Source organism: Odocoileus virginianus, chromosome 2, assembly GCF_023699985.2.
Source record: "Odocoileus virginianus isolate 20LAN1187 ecotype Illinois chromosome 2, Ovbor_1.2, whole genome shotgun sequence".
NCBI lineage: Eukaryota > Metazoa > Chordata > Mammalia > Artiodactyla > Cervidae > Odocoileus > Odocoileus virginianus.
The window spans coordinates 101,451,235-101,465,731 of NC_069675.1; the positions used below are offsets into that span (position 1 = coordinate 101,451,235).

At 53.3% G+C, this 14,497-nt stretch overlaps 1 protein-coding gene across 17 annotated transcripts in view; it reads right to left on the reverse strand.

The window, feature by feature from the left end:
- The window catches only part of EXD3 (exonuclease 3'-5' domain containing 3), an 85,444-nt gene that overhangs the window by 70,260 nt on the left and 687 nt on the right, over window positions 1–14,497 (reverse strand). For 16 of the 17 annotated variants that reach the window (XM_070456485.1, XM_070456540.1, XM_070456533.1 and 13 more), the window contains exon 2: window positions 8,771–9,039. The gene's annotated coding sequence lies outside the window, so the exon portion shown is untranslated. The other variant, XM_070456493.1, reaches the window with a different exon arrangement.

Sequence of the window (14,497 nt, forward strand, 5' to 3'; positions counted from 1 at the left end):
TACAAAGCCATCATGAACTGGACTGAGCACCACAACCCTCCCCAGGATGTTCAGACAAGCCAGAGCAGTGCTGCCTGTTCCCAGGGACATCCCTGCTCAAGCCTCTGCCCTCCTGTCTTGGTGCAGACGGCTGCTGTCCAGCCCAGTGGCGCAGGATGAGCCCGGCGCCCAGGGCCTCCCCGCCCCACTTCTCTCCAGTGCTCCTGCATCCCTGACCGTGAAGCCTTCATCTTCTCAGTTTCCCCCTGACTCTAGAGGAGCACATTCTCCATGAGCTTCCTGAGAATAGCTGCAAGGAGGGATGTTCCACTGCTTTCGGCTCTCTGGGAGTGTCTTCATAGGCTCCAGGCCTCGACTAGAAGCCTGGCTGGGCCTGGCTGTGGGTGAGAAGCCATTCCCAGGGGTGACGGTGATGGTCCTTCCCGTTGGTACTGAGAGCTCTGAACCACCTGACTCCTGACTGCAGTGGGACTCTGCTTCCCTCCTGGGGGACCACCCCTGCCAGCATGCAGGTGCCAGAAGGAGGGACGGACGGGGCAAGGTCCTCTAGGTACCCCTGGATTCTCTCCTCTTGGGGCTACTCTGACTCAGATGCTGGGCTTCCTGGAGGAACCTCTAATTACCTTATGTCTCCTCTTTTCTGCCTTTGGAGGAGATTTCTTGAGATTTATCTTGCCACCCTTTCATTAATTACTCATTCCCACTACCAGAATTTTAATAACATCCAAGAGTTCCATCTCCCTTCACCCCCCGAGGACCGGTAGCTTCCACGCGCTTTGCTGGTCTGTATGGACACCCTCCCTCCTGTTCACAGCCCCTTCCCTCGAAGTCGCTTTCCTCAAGTCTGAGGGCTGCAGCCTACCCCGCAGGCCCTGAACAGCTGCTTGGGAATGGGGGGTGGGCACTCCTGGGAAGAGCCTGCCTGGGCGTACGGCGCCTGGAGCAGACGTCTCTGTCGGGAAGGAACCCTCCCGCCCCACCTGGGGTCTCGGGTGCCCACCCCGCGCAGATGTCCCTGAGGCCCTGTCCCCAGCCCCGGGCCTCCCGGGGCTGCAGTGGCCGTGGCCAGTCCTCAGCTTGTGACAGGCCTCTTCCCGCTCTGTCCCCAGCGTTTGCTTTCCTTCTGCCTATGGTCACCTGAATGGACCCGGAGTGAGGCCGGCAGCCCGGCCCGTCTGCCTAGGCACCCACCTCCCGCTCCAAGTCTGGCCCAAGCCTGGGAGGACTGCACTCCTGGCGGCTGGGGTCTCTAACACAGGGGCCCATCCCCACAGCACCCCCTCTCTGAGGGGCCGGGGTGCCGGCTCGCCCAGCTGCCACACCCTCAGGGCACCCACGGAGGGGGCGCAGGCAGGTGTTCGCACCAGGAGAAGGAGGGCAGTGCTGCCTGGCCGGGCAAGACCAGAGCCGGGCTCCGGGCCCCTCTGCAAGCAGTGCCGTCCCGGGGTCCTGCCCACACTGGGGCCCAGCCAGGCAGCGGGACGAGCGCGTCCTGCATGTGGGGAGGTGCCGCTCACACCCCTCACCCTCCTGTCTGGCGTGTCCACTGTCTGTCCGTCCCCTGGGCCCCGGGGCAGCGCTGGCCACGAGGGCTGGTCCAGCTCCACAGCCTGCTGTGCCTCTGTGACCCCACCATGACCCCACCACCTCTGGGACCTGTCTGGCCTGGGGTGGGGGGTGACCCTGGGGCCAGCCAGAGGGTCCCCAACAGGAGGTGCTGGAGATGGTGTAGGGCTGCTCCCTGGGAGCCCAGCCTGGCTCTTCCTCTCCATCACCCCAACAGCCAGGCCCCACCAGAGCCGAGTGTGCGTCTGGCCAGGCAGGCTCCATGTGATCAACACCGTTGTTGGCTGTTTCTGGAGCCCCTGACGCATCACAGCACATGGCCACATCCACCCACCAACCCAGCCAATGAGCCCTGAGGCAGTGAGCTCCTGGTGGGGGTGGGGCTGGGGCCCTGGGGGTGCAGCCAGTCAAGCCCGTGCGGGGCTGAGAGCAATCGGCTGCTTTAAGTAAACCCCAAACAGGCCTCCTCTCCTGGCCTCCAGTCCTGCTGCAGGCAGGGCCCATGGGAGCCGTGGGGGCTTCTGAGAGGGTCTCCAGCCCATAGCCCCCTCCTTCTTCCCTGCACAGTCCAGCCCCCAGGCCACTCCACCCTTGTGTGACCCCAGGGACATTTCCTCTGTGAAAAGATGGAGGTTTTATCTTAGTAGTAAAGACCAGAAGCCTGAAAGATCCCATAAAGAGAGGAGCCTGGCGAGCTACAGTCCAAAGGGCTACAGAGTCGGACACAGCTGAACACGCACATGGAGGGTACACATGTAAAGACGAGCCGCAGAGAAGGCCCTGTCTGCCCAAGCCCTGCCCTGCAGGGGAACCCGGGCCCAGCAGGGCCGCACCCCTCGTGCTCGGGCTCTCTCCACGTGAGCCGGTTGGAGTTTGTCCAAGTGCGAGGCCTCGATGGCCTTTCCACGGCAGCCATCCACTTTGCTGGTCAGACATGCAGATGATACCAGTGTAATGGCAGAAGGTGAAGAGGAATTAAAGAGCCTTGATGAAGGTGAAAGAGGAGAGTGAAAAAGCTGGCTTAAAACTCCACACTCAAAACACTAAAATTATGGCATCCGGTCCCATCACCTCTTGGCAAATAGATGGGGAAGAAATGAAAACAGTGAGAGACTTTTGGGTTCCAGAATCACTGTGGATGGTGGCTGCAGCCACAGAGTTAAAAGACGCTTGCTCTTTGAAAGAGAAGCTACGGCAAACCTAGACAGCATATTAAAAGGCAGAGACATTGCTTTGTTGACAAAGGTCCCTCTAGTCAAAGCTTTGGTTTTTCCAATAGTCACGTACAGATGTGAGAGTTGGACCATAAAGAAGGCAAGTGATAAAGAACTGATGTTTTCAAACTGTGGTGTTGGAGAAGACCCTTGAGAGTCCCATTGGACTGCGAGGAGATCTAACCAGTCAATCCTAAAGGAAATCAACCCTGAATATTCATTGGAAAGACTGATGCTGAAGCTCCAATACTTTGGCCCCCTGACGCGAAGAGGCACCTCATTAGACTCTGATGCTGGCAAAGACTGAGAGCAGGTGAAGGCGGCGACAGGATGAGAAGGTTGGATGGCAGCATCGACTCAACGGACATGAGTCTGAGCAAACCCTGGGAGGTAGTGAAGGGTAGGGAAGCGAGACGTGCTGCAGTCCATGGGTCACAAAGAGTCGGACATGATTGAGCGACAACGTCAACAACCGGGAAGGGGTCAGCTGGCCCGTGGCTCTGCTGTGGGAGGGCGTTTTTCCTGATCTTCTCAACTAGGGCTAACCTCTACAATTCCAAGGTTTCGCTGTGGTTATATTTCCACCTCCCTCTGTGGGGCCACTTTCCCGCTTTCTCTCAGGGGCACGATGCCAATGCCTGGCCATGCAAGGCAGGTGACGGGCTCTGTTCTCAGGCCAGCCCCAGGTCAGGTGGACAGACCCAGACTTTCCTTGGCCAGCAAAGCTCAGCTCCGGTCTGTTCCCGAGCCCCGGAATCTGAAATCAGCAACTACGTGCTTCTGAGATTGAAAACAGCTGGCAGCTACCAAGTTCAAGTTCACCCCACTGCAGCCCTTATAAACTGACCTCATTTTAAAATGAAACAAACTGCAATGGTGGTGCTGGGTTTGCAGCGCGTACCAGGCAAACAGCCGTCCCAGGGTCGGGAGCCCCAGGTGAGTACCACCTCCAGTTTTTGAACTTCCTCTAAATCAAAGTCACCAAATACAACTCATTCAGGATTGTGATTCTGCTGAAAGGGGGCTGCTGCTGCTACTGCTGCTAAGTCGCTTAAGTCGTGTCCGACTCTGTGCGACCCCATAGATGGCAGTCCACCAGGCTCCACTGTCTCTGGGATTCTCCAGGCAAGAAGACTGGAGTGGGTTGCCATTTCCTTCTCCGATGCATGGAAGTGAAAAGTGGAAATGAAGTCGCTCAGTCATGTCCGACTCACAGCGACCCCATGGACTGCAGCCTACCAGGCTCCTCCGTCCATGGGATTTTCCAGGCAAGAGTACTGGAGTGCGGTGCCATTGCCTTCTCTGGAAAGGGGGCTAGGCTGAGCCAGGTCCCTGCAGGGAGCCCTGGCATGTGACCGGACGTCCCCCTCAAAGACCCCTAGCTCACCCCAGAGGCTCCTGCTTCTCAGCTCCACCCCACACCTGGGCGGGGAGCCCCTGCCCAACAAACCCACTGAGAAATGGACTCAAGCCCGAGGAGGGGGCAGGGGGTTTCCGGAGAGAAGCCCTGCAGGCAGACTGCCTGCTCCTGAGAGGCGGCTGGATCATCTACCCAGGAGCCTCCCAGGCTGCCTCAGATTCCAGGCAACCAGGGCCCCCAGCTATGCCTTCCCCGCTGCCTCCACCCTCCTGCTTGGCACGCTGACCGGGCTGGCCCCTCAGGCAGGCGCGTCCTGAACTCTGCCCTCAGTCAGGCCCAAGGAGACCCAGCGGAGGAAGAGGGCACCAGCAGGCCGATCCTCGGGGATCCCCAGCCCCCCCGTGTGAAGCAGCAGGGGGCTCAGAGCAGGTGTTGTGGGCGCGTCCCTTCCTGCTCCCCCCTCCCCGGCCCTTGGACCCCTCACGTCCAAAGGAGGCCACGCCAGGCGGGGGCGCGTCCTTCGGGCCTATCGTCCCCCTCAAAGAGCTTTGTGAACGGGTGGTGCCCCAGCCTCGAAGCCTGAGACCCTGTGGGAGCCCAGAGGGCGTGGAGGACATGGCCTGGCTCGGGGGGCACAGCAAGGAGTGGAGGGTCTGTGTTCCTGACCCTCTGGGTGGCAGTTCCTGCCCCCTGCCTGTCCTGACTGAGGCTGGTCATAGCTTTTCTTCCAAGGAGCAAGCAAACCCCAGTCTCCTGTGTTGCAGGCAGATTCTTTGCCACTGAGACACCTGGGAAGCACCTTGAAAATCACATTTACTCTGAATATTTAATGTCAGGGGACAAAGCCTCCCCGCGTGGCACGGAGCTGTGGCCACCGCAGCCGCCTGGGAGCAAAGGCCCGAGGGCCTCTACCCACTGGGCACTGGGGGCGCCCACCAGTCCTGTGGGTTTTCTCATTTACTTCTTCATCTTCTAAATGCCACACAACGAACCCACTCCACTTCACATTCATGAAAAAATAATCAAACCACAAAAGTTACTTTGGAAAGTCAAACTACGATGGACTCTTAGCTCTAGAGAGGATGCTGGCCACCCACCTGGGCGCTCAGAAGTCTGAGCCTCAAGGCGGGCCTTTCTTGTCGCCGGCTGTCCACGCCGCTAGGCACACCTGCTGTCTCGAGAGGTGGTGGTCCTGCCTCAGGGTGACCAGGGCTGCAGCCAGGGCTGGGGGCTGGGACCCTAGGCCCAGACGGCGAGAATTTCTGAGCCTGGCTGGTCTTCGCCCACTGCCTACTCCAAACCCCGTTCCCCCAGGCCTGTTCTCACAGGAGGCCCTGATTTCCAAGGAGGCTCCCGCATTTATTACTGTAACATCAGGGCTCAGTGTATATCCTGTTTACATGTGTGGTTCTCACCTTTTGTGAGTGTTCAGAATTTTTTTCACTTTTGTTTTCCCTTAATTAGTCTTAGCAAAAGGTAACAACATTGTTCTTTTCAGAGAACTAGTTTTGGGGGACTTCCCTGGTGATCCAGTGATTAGGACTTGGTGCTGTCACTGCTGTGGCCTGGGTTCAATTCCTGGTTGGGAAACCAAGATCTCTCAAGCTGTACCAGTTCAGTTCAGTCACTCAGTCGTGTCTAACTCTTTGTGACCCCATGGACTGCAGCATTCCAGGCTTCCCTGTCCATCACCAACTCCAGGAGCTTGCTCAAACTCATGTCCATCGAGTCGGTGATGCTATCCAACCACCTCATCCTCTGTCATCCCCTTCTTCTCCTGCCTTCAATTTTTCTAGCATCAGGGTCTTTTCCAATGAGTCAGTTCTTTGTATCAGGTGGCTAAAGTATTGGAGCTTCAGCTTCAACATCAGTCCTTCCAATGAATATTCAGGACTGATTTCATTTAGGATTGACTAGTTTGATCTCCTTGCAGTCGAAGGGACTCTCAAGACTCTTCTACACTGCAGTTCAAAAGCATCAATTCTTCGGCGCTCAGATTTCTTTATAATCCAACTCTCACATCTATACATGACTACTGGAAAAACCATAGCTTTGACTAGATGGACCTTTGTTGGCAAAGTAATGTCTTTGCTTTTTAATATGCTGTCTAGGTTGGTCATAGCTTTTCTTCCAAGGACCAAGCGTCTTTTAATTTCATGACTGCAGTCACTATCTGCAGTGATTTTGGAGCCCTAAAAAATAAAATCGGTCACTGTTTCCATTGTTTCCCCATCTATTTGCCATGAAGTGATGGGCCTGGATGCCATTTTTTGAATGTTGAGCTTTAAGCCAACTTTGTCACTCTTCTCTTTCACTTTCATCAAGAGGCTCTTTAGTTCTTCACTTTCTGCCACAAGGGTGGTATCATCTGCATATCTGAGGTTATTGATATTTCTCCCAGCAATCTTGATTCCAGCTTGTGATTCATCCAGCCTGGCATTTCACATGATATACTCTGCATAGAAGTTAAGTAAGCAGGGTGACAATATACAGCCTGACATACTCCTTTCCCAATTTGGAACCAGTCCACTATTCCATATCCAGTTCTAACTGTTGCTTCTTGACTTGGATACAGGTTTCTCAGGAGGCAGGTAAAGTGGTCTGGTATTCCCATCTCTTTAAGAATTTTCTCACAGTTTGTTCTGATCCACACAGTCAAAGGCTTTAGTGTCATCAAGGAAGCAGAAGTAGATGTTTTTCTGGAATTCTCTTGCTTTTTCTGTGATCCAGCAGATGTTGGTAATTTGATTTCTGGTTCCTCTGCCTTTTCTAAATCCAGCTTGAACATCTGGAAATTCTCCGTCCATGTACTATTGAAGCCTAGCTTAGAGAATTTTGAGCATTACTTTGCTGGCATGTGAGATGAGTGCAATTGTGCTGTAGTTTGAACACTCTTTGGCATTGCCTTTCTTTGGGACTCACGCTGCATGACATGGCCAAAAATTTAAAAAGAACTAGCTTCTGGTTTTACTAATTTTATACCTCCTGATTTAAGTATTTAATGAACTTTTCTCTTTTTTTCCTTCAGTTATATATATTTTCAGATTCTTTTCCAATATAGGTTATTACAAGATATTGAATATAGTTCTCTGTGCCGTACAGTAAACAGTCCTTGTTGTTTATCTATTTATACAGAGCTGTGTGTACCTGTTAATTCAGACCCTAATTTATAACCCCCTTTCCCCTTGGGGAAACCACAAGTCTGTCGTCTACGACTGTGAGTCTGTTTCTGTTTCATTGATAAGTTCATTCGTGTCACATTTTAGATTCCACACGTGAGAGATGTCATGTGCTGCCATCTTGGACCTGCTTTACTTAGTGTGATGACGTCTAGGTCCATCCATGGTGCTGCGAACAGCATCATTTCATTCTAGGTTTTTCTCTGTATTAATTCCACCTGCTCCCTTCCGTGTCTTCTGTTTATTTTTGACTTGGGGCGGGGGTGGCACCTGGATTGCTTCCCCACCAGAGATGAATACTTTCTGGTTAAACGCAGGCTTCTTGGATTTGCCTTTTGTCTTAACAGCCCTGACGGTCCTCTTCCCTCTGGCTGGCCTCCTCCTCCCTGGCAGTCCCCAGGCTGGCCCTTCCCTCTGGACTGCAGAAGCCGCACCTGCCGGCTCGGGCCGTGCTCACTCGCTCGCTCCTCCGTTCGTTCCATGTGACACACGCTTCTGCTCACAGGCTCTTTCTGGTTCCAGGTCCACGCTGCCAGTTCGCGTCGTTTCCTCCCCCTTCCTCACGTCCTGGCTTCTCCCGGAGATGGGGGCGCAACCTGGGGGTGGGCCCCGGCTGCAGAGCTGCCTCAGGCAGGGTGCCACATGGCTGTGCAGGGGGTCTGCAGTGGGAGCTGGCTCAGGGAGCAGCAGCAGGCGGCCTCTGGTTTCAAACCGCACGAGGGGCTCCATCTGAGAGCAGAGACAGGTGAGGAGCCGCCTGCAGGTTCGGGGCACCCAATGCCCGGCTCCCTGGAGACGCAGCCCTTCCCCACGCATCCTGCAGGACCGAACTACACGTTCCCCTGTTTATAGTCTCCTTTTGGCTCCGAACCTCCAGGAGACGAACCCTGAGCCACCTGCGTGCGTGGCCGCCCTGGCGTGCAGACTGCCGGGCGGGGGAGCCCTGCTCGCGTCTAAACGCGCCCTCCCGTCGTGCTGCCTCTCCCCCCCGCCCCCCGTAAGGCTTCCTGGGGGGCGGGATGGGTCCCAGTACATGGGTTCATGGTCGGCAGTCCGTGAGCAGCTGAAGCGGTGGGTGCGCTGAGCCCCTGGGAGACGTGGTCATCCAGCGCTGGGTCAAGAGGCTCTCCACGGACTCGTGTGACGGACACAGCCCGGGGCCCAGGCTCCACATGGTGACTTTGGACACCAAGTGCCTCTGGCACAAGTGAGCCTACATCTATCTTCTGAGAGAATAATCTTATGTGGCTTTTGGCTTTATTCTTGGATGTGCCCACTGTTTAAAAAGGGAAAACAAAAAACCCAACCTTTTGTCTTGGGCTAAAATCAATTCCCAAATATCCAAAACTCCTGTACATTTGATTGACCTGTGAGCTCCAGAATTAACCAGCTATTAAGTTTCTTTGGAAGCAAGCTTCAGCGCTAAGCTGGCCTCTGAGCTGAGTGCTTACCTCAGGAAGCGGCTCCCTCTCCCGGGCTCCCTCTGGTGTGTGTTTGCTCACACACTCACGTGTGAGCTGTGTGCTGCAAATGGCCTCAGCAGCACTGCTGACAGGAGCGGCCGGAGGCGCAACAGGGTCCTGGCAGAAGCTGCTCCCAACGCGTCCACCAATACTGGGGAGTAGATTTCAACTCAGACACAACGAAGTGTTTCTGAACCACCTTCTTCAGAGCTGGAAGAACTTTAGAGGTCATTGAATCACTCCAACTTTCAGGGTATCTGTAAAACAGAAAAACATGTAATTGAAACCTTCTAGAGGATTTTTTTTAATTAAACATTTTGAGATAACTATAGATATGTGTGTACTTGTCAGAAATAATAAAGAGACGTCCCATCTACCTTTCACCCCAAATCACAGCAGGACATGGTGTGGATCAGAGGAGAGCCAGGGCACGGCAGTGCCACGAGGCCCTCGCCCCAAGGCCCTGATCTGCGAGTGAGCCTGGCGACACTGGTCACGTCTCCATCCACATCGTCTGTCATTTCAGGAACGCTGCACGGCTGGAGCCACAGTCTGACCCCCACGAGGTGCCGTGTGTGCCGAGTGCCCAGCCTGTTTGTGGAGTGGGCTCCTGTGGCATGGACACAGAGGCTGCTTGGCCAGCACGCCCGAGGGGCTTCGACGCTGCTTCCAGCTCTGGGCCATCGTGGGGCAGAGCTGCAGTACCGCAGGGGCAGGCGCAGCGGTGCTACTTCTTTCATCTTTATTTCTGGGGGTCGGGCATGTGGGATTTTAGCTCCCCGACCAGGGATTGAACCTGTGCTTCCTGCGTTGGATGCATGAAGTCTTAACCACTGGACTGCCAGGGAGGTCCCTTTTCTCATCCTTTTATTGTGAAAATAGAAAAACACAAGAGTAGTGGGCACAGACGACAGCCAGAGGGTAATTCAAGGGACCTGGGGGAGCCAGAGGAGAAGCACCAGGACAGAACCCAGAGGAGGTGGAAGGGGCGGGGAACACAGGAGACCCAAAGAACATGTTTCCCAGAGGCCAGGCACCAAGTGGGGACAAGTCACAGGAGGCCGCCAGAAACCCCAACAGGCATTTGGGTGGCACCCCGGCAGGATCAAGAATAAGAAGCATTCACTTCAGTCACTCAGTCATGTCCGACTCCTTGTGAGCCCATGAACCGCAGCACACCAGGCCTCCCTGTCCATCACCAACTCCCGGAGTTTACCCAAACCCATGTCCATTGAGTCAGTGATGCCATTCAACCATCTGATTCTCTGTCGTCCCCTTCTCCTCCCGCCTTCAATCCTTCCCAGCATCAGGGTCTTTTCCAATGAGTCAGCTCTTCGCATCAGCCGGCCAAAATATTGCAGTTTCAGTTTCAACATCAGTCCTTCCAATGAGCACCCAGGACTGATTTCCTTTAGGGTGGATCGTTGGATCTCCTTGCAGTCCAAGGGACCCTCAAGAGTCTTCTCCAACACCACAGTTCAAAAGCATCAATTCTTCGGCGCTCAGCTTTCTTTATAGTTCAACTCTCACATCCATACATGACTACTGGAAAAACCATAGCCTTGACTAGATGGACCTTTGTTGACAAACTAATGTCTGCTTTTTAATATGCTGTCTAGGTTGGTCATAACTTTCCTTCCAAGGAGTAAGCGTCTGTTAATTTCATGGCTGCAACCACCATCTGCAGTGATTTTGGAATCCAGAAAAATAAAGTCAGCCACTGTTTCCCCATCTATTTGCCATGAAGGGATGGGACTGGATGCCATGGTCTTAGTTTTATGAATGTTGAGCTTTAAGCCAACTTTTTCACTCTCCTCTTTCACTTTCATCAAGAGGCTTTTTAGTTCCTCTTTACTTTCTGCCATAAGGGTGGTGTCATCTGCATATCTGAGGTTATTGATATTTCTCCCAGCAATCTTGATTCCAGCTTGTGCTTCTTCCAGTCCAGCTTTTCTCATGATGTACTCTGCATAGAAGTTAAATAAGCAGGGTGACAATATACAGCCTTGACATACTCCTTTTCCTATTTGGATCCAGTCCGTTGTTCCATGTCCAGTTCTAACTCTTGCTTCCTGGCCTGCATACAGTTTTCTCAAGAGGCAGGTCAGGTGGTCTGGTAATCCCATCTCTTTCAGAATTTTCCACAGTTTATTGTGTCCACACAGTCAAAGGCTTTGGCATAGTCAATAAAGCAGAAATAGATGTTTTTCTGGAACTCTCTTGCTTTTTCAATGATCCAGTGGATGTTGGCAATTTGATCTCTGGTTCCTCTGCCTTTTCTAAATCCAGCTTGAACATCTGGAAGTTCACGGTTCACGTATTGCTGAAGCCTGGCTTGGAGAATTTTAAGCATTAGTTTACTTGTGTGTGAGATGAGTGCAATTGTGTGGTAGTTTGAGCATTCTTTGGCATTAGATTTTTTGGGGATTGGAATGAAAACTGACCTTTCCCAGTCTTGTGGCCACTGCTGAGTTTTCCAAATTTGCTGACATATTGAGTGCAGCACTTTCACAGCATTATCTTTTAGGATTCAAAATAGCTCAACTGGAATTCCATCACCTCCACTGGCTTTGTCCGCAGTGATACTTCCTAAGGCCCACTTGCATTCCACGATGTCTGGCTCTAGGTGAGTGACCACACCTTCATGATTATCTGGGTCGTGAAGATTTTTTTTGTATAATTCTTCTGTGTATTCTTGCCACCTCTTCTTAATATCTTCTGCTTCTGTTAGGTCCATACGATTTCTGTCCTTTATTGTGCCCATCTTTGCATGAAATGTTCCCTTGGTAGCTCTAATTTTCTTGAAGAGATCTCTAGTCGTTCCTATTCTTTTCATCAGTTTCTTTGCATCGATCGCTGAGGAAGGCTTTCTTATCTCTCCTTGCTAGTCTTTGGAACTCTGCATTCAGATGGGTATATCTTTCCTTTTCTCTTTTGCTTTTTGCTTCTCTTTTCACAGCTATCTGTAAGGCCTCCTCAGACAGCCATTTTGCTTTTTTGCATTTCTTTCTCTTGGGGATGGTCTTGATCCCTGTCTCCTGTACTATGTCATGAACCTCCATCCATAGTTCATCAGGCTGTCTATCAGATCTAGTCCCTTAAATCTATTTCTCACTTTCACTGTATAATCATAAGGGATTTGATTTAGGTCATACCTGAATGGTCTAGTGGTTTTCCCCACTTTCATCAATTTAAGTCTGAATCTGGCAATAAGGAGTTTATGATCTGAGCCACAGTCAGCTCTCAGTCTTGTTTTTGCTGACTGTATAGAGCTTCTCCATCTTTGGCTGCAAAGAATATAATCAATCTGATTTCAGTATTGACCATCTGGTGATGTCCATGTGTAGAGTCTTCTTCTGTGTTGTTGGAAGAGGGTGTTTGCTATTACCAGTGTGTTCTCTTGGCAAAACTCTAAAAGCATTATGGACAGTCAAAGAGTTACACCAAGTGACCACCTGACCCAGCAACGCCACTCCTGGGTGTGCACCCAGGAGAACAGAGAACACAATGCCACAGAAACACCTGCACACAAGTGTGACTCACAAGAGCCAGACAGTGGGAGCCCTGGACTGCCCCTGGGTGTCTGTTTGATCAACAAAATGGGTGCATCCACACAACGGCTGTAACAGCCTGAAAAGGAAACAAGCGCTGGCCCTCCTACAATGCACACGAACCTCAAGGACATGATGCCGAGGGAGAGGCGCCAGATAGAAATCTATTCGTTTTACGATTCCATTTACACGAATTGTCCCGAAAGGGTGAAAGCAGACACGGGATGCCTGGCTGCCTGGGGCAGGGATGACGGGGGGCTGCAGTGGGGGCATTAGGGGCGACGGTGGCACAGCTCTGCGAATGGGACAGAAATACGGAACTGTACATTTAAAAGTGAGCTTTATGATTTGTGAAGCACATCTCAGTAACTAAAAGACACCCGGCAGAGGAAACGGAGATGCTGAATCCTGCCAATTCTTCAAAGGAGTCTGGCTGTAAAAGAGCAAGGAGACAGGTGGGCTGAGGGTGGCGGCTTTCTGTCCAAGGTGGGAAGAAACACAGGACGTCTGCATAGAGAGGGGAAATAACACCGGGGGGGAGCACTCCAGCGAGACACGCTGGGGACGGGGCACTGCTCCGAGGGAGGAGGCAGATCTGGGGTGTAGGCACCAGGGATCCCTTCCAGCTGGGAGGCAGGATGGGTGGAGGTGAGGCCAAGGAAGGAAGGGAAGGGACTGGGCCAGGGGAGGGGTGAGCTCCCCGGGCAGGACCCACATGACCCACCTGAGGCTGTGGCCAATGTGGACAGACACAGGTCAGCAGGCTGAGACAGGTGAGTGGGACCAGGCTCCTGCCCGGACAGAGGGACCAGGGACCGGACAAGAGTGTGGGTGGTGCTCCTTGGAAGAAAAGTTGTGACCAACCTAGACAGCATATTACTTTGCCAACAGAGACATTACTTTGCCAACAAAGGTCTGTCTAGTCAAAGCTATGGTTTTTCCACTAGTCATGTATAAATGTGAGAGTTGGACCAAAAAGAAAGCTGAGCGTGATGCTTTTGAACTGTGGTGTTGGAGAAGACTTTTGAGAATCCCTTGGACTGCAAGGAGATCCAACCAGTCAATTCTAAAGGAGATCAGTCCTGGGTGTTCATTGGAAGGACTGATGCTGAAGCTGGAACTCCAATACTTTGGCCACCTGATATGAAGAGCTGACTCATTGGAAAAGACCCTGATGCTGGGAAAGATTGAAGGCAGGAGGAGAAGGGGATGACAGAGGATTAGGTGGTTGGATGGCATCACTGACTCAATGGACATGGGTTTGAATAAACTCCGGGAGTTGGTGATGGACAGGGAAGCCTGGCGTGCTGCAGCCCATGGGGCTGTAGAGAGTCGGACACAATGAGCGACTGAAGTGAACTGAACTGGTGGGTGGGGGCTTGGCGGGTAGAGGGCATGAGCTGCAAGGACAGGTGTGGGTGGGCGGCTGCAGGAAGGAGGAGGCCCAAGTGGGCAGGCGGGAGGGCGCAGCTGAGCTCAGGGACCCTCAGGGCTGTGAGGGAGGCGGGGGTCCTGAGGCTGGACCGGGCAGGGCTGTGGGAGGCTGGTGGGTGGGAGGTCTGGTCTGAGGAAGGGAGCGTCCACGCGGGAACTCGGGGAAGAGAGGAGCACATGAGAGGTGGGGGCTCTGCCCACCTCCCGGCTGGCAGTTTGGGAACCTCAGCGCCCCACTGGTGAGAGAGCAGCCTCCTCGGGGGCACACGGCCCAGGAGGCCTTCCCACTTGACAAGCATCGTCTCACAGCCCTGCTGGCTTGTCCTCAGCGACTCTGGTCCTCAGGGAAGGAAGCAGAGTCTCAGCCCCAACTGAGCAGGGAGGGTGGCCAGAGTCGGAGGCAGGTGGCTCTCTGCCAGCCGCCCAGGACACACGCCTCCCCGGACCCTGGAGGATGCTCAGGCACAAGGGCGCAGCCTGTGTCCAGGAGCGTCTCCAGGGTTCATGCGGTGATGGTAACGTTTCTGCGCCAGCATTCAAAGGCCACAGTGCCTAGGTGTTTGGTCAAAGAGTCACATGTTACGGTGAAAGCATTTTTCAGATGAGATTAACATTTAAAACAGTAGACAAAGCAATAGAAAGCAGACCCTCCGTGACACGGGTGAACCTCATCCCGTCAGCTGAAGGCGGAAAGAGCGAAGACAGGTCCCCCGAGGGGAGACGGTGCGGC